The sequence below is a fragment of the Chinchilla lanigera genome, unplaced genomic scaffold, assembly GCF_000276665.1.
Source record: "Chinchilla lanigera isolate Chin_1 unplaced genomic scaffold, ChiLan1.0 scaffold00006, whole genome shotgun sequence".
NCBI classification, from domain to species: Eukaryota; Metazoa; Chordata; class Mammalia; order Rodentia; family Chinchillidae; genus Chinchilla; species Chinchilla lanigera.
The window spans coordinates 31,710,173-31,716,044 of NW_004955407.1; the positions used below are offsets into that span (position 1 = coordinate 31,710,173).

The 5,872-nt window shown below is 35.2% G+C and overlaps 1 long non-coding RNA gene across 2 annotated transcripts in view; it reads right to left on the reverse strand.

Moving 5' to 3' along the window:
• LOC106146958 overlaps positions 1-349 on the reverse strand; it is a 52,099-nt gene extending 51,750 nt beyond the window's left edge. For both annotated transcript variants that reach the window (XR_001231632.1, XR_001231631.1), the window contains exon 1: positions 148-349. This is a non-coding gene — a long non-coding RNA (uncharacterized LOC106146958). The remainder of the gene's footprint in view (positions 1-147) is intronic.
• Between the last annotated feature and the right edge of the window lie 5,523 nt (positions 350-5,872).

Here is a 5,872-nt window from a genome sequence, read left to right on the forward strand (position 1 = left end):
TAATTCCCTACCACTTTGTAACTCTGTATTGTCTGTATTGTGCTTGTGATATGTTGTAAAATGTTGTATGTCTGTTAATGTTTCTCTCCTTTTATCTTTAAAATTAAAAAAAAAAAATGAAAGGAGGAAAGGTTTATTTCAACTCACGGTTTTGAAGGTTTCAGTCCAGAGTCAGCAGGCTCCGCTGCAATGGCCCTGTGGTGAAGCAGAAACCTCACGGCAGAAGGGTGCAGTGGAGAAAGCTGCTCCCCTCACAGTGGCCATGGAGCAGAGAGAGAGGGAAAGAACAGGAGAGGAAGGGGTGGAGGCCCAGATACAGCCCCAGGGTCACAGCCCACAATCCACTCCTTTCAAGTAAGCCCCACCTCCTGTTCCACCACTCAATAAGCCATCTTATTATGATCTCATCAGTGCATTCCTAAGTCCACTTGATACAGTCACTTCCCCAAAGCCCATCAGGTGGCTTTGAGGGAACACTTTAGATTTAAACTATTAACAAGTAGTACTTCTGGGGCTGGGGATTTAGCTCAGCAGCACAGGGCCTGCCTGGCAAGTGCAACGTCGTGAGTTCGATTCCCGGTACGGGAAAAACAAACAAACAAAAAAAAACAACAAGTAGTACTTCTGGGTTGGTGAACTAAAGCCATCCCTTCCCACCCCCAGATTCCACTCCTCCATAAAAGTCCAGAGAACATGAAGGGGAAAGTATAAACAAAACAAAATTTGTCAAAGTCAACTTCACAGAGATCTGAAAATTAACTAAAGGCTTACACCAATACGAAGAGTATAATTTTTTAAAAGAAAAGAAAAGCAGCTGAATCTTGGTAGGACTGCAAGCTTTGTGATACTTTTTAATTTGCACTGGTCTCATTCCTCCTTTTTTTCTAGCTCTGAGGTAACCTTAAAAACCAGCAGCTTCACAACCACAGTAGCCATGACAACCAGCAGCTTGGCAACCACTTGAAGGGACAGAATAGATTTGAAACTCCCCTTTCCCATTCAAAACAAAACAAAAATCCCAGACAACTGTTACTATCTGCCTATTCTGGCAGCTCCCTGGAAAAGCTCCATGCATAAGTCTCCCTGTATCTGACCTCATTTAGAACCTGCTCTGTGTGTATTTATCTGGGACCATAAGTGTCAATTAATTAACATCACAGTGCCACCGCCAGCGCCCCAGAAAGAAAAACCTTCAAAAGGAAGATGCAGGAAATGAAGTATCTAGAGAGGGCTTTTAGGGGTGTCCATTAAAGGCTTTCAAAACTCTAATATATTCTTTGGATTTAGAAGGTCATGCTCATAGCTGGGACTGTACACATACGCAGGAAATAGCTGAGAAATCCTAATTTCCTACCTCTGGTTTCCCTTAAGGATCTACGCAAGGAAGAAATGAAAGCAAATTCAGAATTGTAAATCACTGGAACATTAAGGTTTGCCCCAAAACCTCTGTCTAATACTTGCATGAATTTCTGCTTCTAGCTAAGCAAAAGTTTCAACGGCCATTAAAAAATCATATACCATAACCAAGTGGGATTTATCCATGGAATGTAAGGTTGGCTTAATATCCAAAAATCAGTCAATGGAACATACAGAATTATTGGAATAAAAAGTAAAAAATATATCTTGATATTTGCAGAAAAATAAAATAATGGAATCCAACACCCCTTTGTCATAAAACACTTTTAAAAAGAATAGAACTTCTTCAACTTGATTAAAGTATCTTGGAAACATGAACAGCTAAATCATACTTAATGATGAAGAGGAAATGCTTTCCCCTAAAATTAGGAACAAGACAAAATGTTCATTCATCCCATTTCTATTCAGCATTGTACTTGAGAGTTTAGTCATGGCCATTAAGCAAGAAAATGAAATTAAAATGCATCCAGATTTGAAAATAAGAAACAAATGATCTCTACTGGCAAATAGCATGATCTTATGTATTTAAAAAATCCTAATCAATCCACAAATAAACTATTGAACTAATAAATAAATTTAACAAAGCTGTAGGCTATAAGATCAATGTACAAAAATCATATTTCTCTATACTAACAATGAAAAATTTGAAAATTATATTAAGAAAACAATTCTATTTATAGTAGCACCAAAAATAATAAAATACTTAGGAAAAAGTATTTTTTACAAAGCAACCATAAGAATTGCACATAGAGAACTACAAAACAGTTTGAAAGAAAACCTAAAAAAATCAAGATATCTTATTTTACAGGTCAAAAGACTTCATACAGTTAGAAAGGCAATACTCCCCCAAGTTGCTATAGAACCCAACAGTAAAGAATAAAAACTAAAGATTAAAGTATGGACAAATTAGCCACTTCTCCGAAGATAAAAATGGCCAAGAAGTATATAAAAAGGCACTCCACATCATAAATCATCAGGGTAAAACAAATTAACACCACAGTGAGATATCACTTCATACCTGTTAGCATGGTTATTGTCAAAAAGATAAGAGTTGACAAGGGTGTAGGGAAAAGGAAAACTTCTACACTACAGAAGAGAATGCAAAGAAGTGCAATCATGTGGAAAATAGTATGGAGGTTCCACTAAGACTTAAAAGATGGAACTACCATATGACCCAATAATCTTGCTGCTAGGTGTATATACCCAAAAGAAATAAAAATAAACACCTCATAGAGATATCTCTACTCCAGTGTTCACTGTGGCATTTTTTGCAAGAGCCAAGATAGGGATACAGCATAAATGCTCAGCAGTGGATGAATGGATAAAAAATTTGTGATCTCAGTTCACGAGCTTAGTGCTTTCCATGATTCTGGTCACAAACTGAATTGGACAAGAACTGAATCAAATTCAATGGCTAAGTTCAATGTTGAACTTATGGGGAAATAGATTTTATATATGTATATATAATATATGTACTCTACACACACACATATATATATATATATATATAGAGAGAGAGAGAGAGAGAGAGAGAATATCAGCCTTTAAAAAGAAAGAGATTTTGCCATTTATGAAACATGGGTGAGCCTGGAAGACATTATGCTAAGTGAAGTAAGCCAGACACAGATATAAAAGCACTGCATGATCTCACTTATATGAAAATCTTTTTTTTTAAGTTGAATACACAGAAACAGAAATGAAAATGGTGGTATGAAGCAGGGAAGAAATGAGGAGATGTAGATCAAAGTGTAGGGTGAATAAGTCTAGAGGCATAATGTAAAACATGAGGACTATAGTCACTGCATACTAGAAACTTGCTCAAAGAATAGATTTTAGATGTCCTTATCCCCTCACTCACACACACAAAGGATAGCCAGTGAGATGATGGATGTGTTAATTTACTGTAGTAATCATTTCACTGTGTATAAATACATTGAAACATCATGTTTATACCTTAAGTATATGCAATAAAAAATCAAATTGGTCTATAGATTCAGTGCAGACTCTATTAAAATCCCAGCTGCCTTTTCTCTCTTTTTTATTTAATGGAATCTGACAAGATACTCCTAAAATCCATATGGAAATGCAAAAACCCAGAAAAACCAAAGCAATATGAAAAATAGCAAAGTCGGGGCATCCACATTTTCCACCTACAAAACTTACAGCAGAACAGCATGGTAATGACACAGAGATAAACATATCAAATGGAAAGAGTTGAGAGTCCAAAAGTACATTCTCACATGTGCAATCAACTTATTTTTGACAAGACTCAAAGGCAATCCAGTGGGGAAATTTCCTTTTCCAAAAATGCCACTGAAATAACTGGATACCCACATGGAGACTGGATATCCAGTGTAAAATTAGACTCCAGGCTCACACTGTAGCCAAAATTGACTCAAAACAGCCACCTACCTAAATGTAGGAACTGGAACTACAAACTACTGAGAAAAAAAATAGGTAAATCTTTCTGACCTTGGGTTAGGCATCCTTCCTTTGATATCAAAAAAGATAACAAAGAAATAGACAAATAGAACTCTACCAAGATTAAAAACTTGCTCTTTAAAAAGCCCCAACCAAAAAAAAAAATGACAATTAATAGAATAAGAGTGAGTAGCATATGAAAAGATTACAAAAATCATTAATCATTTGAGAAATACAAATCAAACTCACAAGACACCACTTCACAATCCCTGAATTAGCTAGAATCAAGACATGATAAAAGTATGAGTGAGGATATAGAGAATTTGGAATCCTTGTTCCTTGGTAACAGTCATACAGTCATGCAGTAACCTTGGAAAAAATGTTTGGCAATTCCTCAAAGTGTTAAACATGCAATTGCCATATAACCCAGGAATTTCATATATATATGATATATATATATGAGAAATGAAAGCAAAAACAATTATTGAAATAACCATTTCAAGAAAATAAAACCAAAGAAAGTAGAAGGAAGGAAACAATAAAGATAAGAACAAAAATTAAGAGCATGGAAGACTGTTGAGGACTGGGCTGTATAGAGGTTAAGTTGCTGACCACAGTGTTCTAAAGACCAGATAACACTGCCACTGTGAATCGTTGGCAGTTTATTGCTTATTCCAGAGCAATAAACTACCAACCTTAGAGATAAGACAGTTCTCCTGATTGGCAAAATTTACTGCCTAAGAATGTCTTTATTCTAACTTCGCAAGGCCTTGCTCAGCTTCTCACCTTTACCTTAGCTTTTCCCTTCACTTTCCCTCAAACCCTCCAAACTTGTTCGAAATCCAATAAATGCAGACAATCCGCAGAAGTCTTTCTTTCAGCTCTGAGAGAGTTCTTCAAAAACCTATTGTATTTTTATTTACAAGGAATGAACAACTAGAAAATGAAAATTTCAAAATAACATTTATAATATCACCAACAAAAATCAAAATTGTAGGAATAAGCCCAAAGAAAAATTTTACACAGAATCAACAAAATATTGTTGCTAATATTATATTTCTGGTTATTAATGACTAGTAAAGACAGGTTGTGTCCAAACATAAAAATATTTATTACAATAAATATTTTAATTATCAACAATTTAACCTATTATATTCAGTGTAATCCCAATATAAATTCTAGTAATTTTTTAATTCCTGGAAATTAAAAAGCTATTCTAAAATTTATATGGAACTACAAAGGGATGAAAGAAGTCATTTTTGTAGAAGGCATTAGACTGTTTTACTTTATTTTAGATTAAAGGTCTTGCTATATAGTCGAGGCTGCCCTTGAACTCAGTATGCAGCTCAGGCTGGCCTCAAACTCACAGCAATCCTCCAGTCTCAGCCTCCTGACTGTTGTTTTTAATGTAGTCATTACCATTTTCTTTTTTTCTATTTCTTCTTGCATTTCAGAATTTCTCCTGGGTTTATTTCTTTTTTCCTGAGTTATATTCTTAAAGTTACAAATAAATGTCTACCTACTAAGCTGTCTCGTGATAGCTCTAACTTTCTAGGCTGGCAATTATTTCTCTCAGTATTCTGAAGATACCTTAATGTTATCTCATTTCAGTTTTTGAAAAATCAGCTATAAATCTTACCAACATCCACACAGGTAACCCACTTTTCTCATTTCTTTTTGTGTTGATGTTTGACCAAGTACAAGTTACTTTTTCTTTATCTTTCTTGGGATACATTGAGCTTGATAGCTCTGAAAACTCAGATCTTTCATAGTTGGGGGAAATCAGTGCCTCTTCATCATTTTCTCTTGTCTGTCCTTTTGATTAAACCCATGCAAAATCTCCTCAACCTGCCCTCTGTGTCTCTTCATTCATTTTTATATTTTCCATCCTTTTTTCCCCTCTGTTGCACTCTCAGTAATTTCTCTACTTTTGCTACCTCTCTGCTATGTAACTCAACTGTTTAAGTACTTAATCCCAATGTCTATTTTTACATCCAGAATGTCATGCATCTGTCTAGTCCTTTATGATAATGTC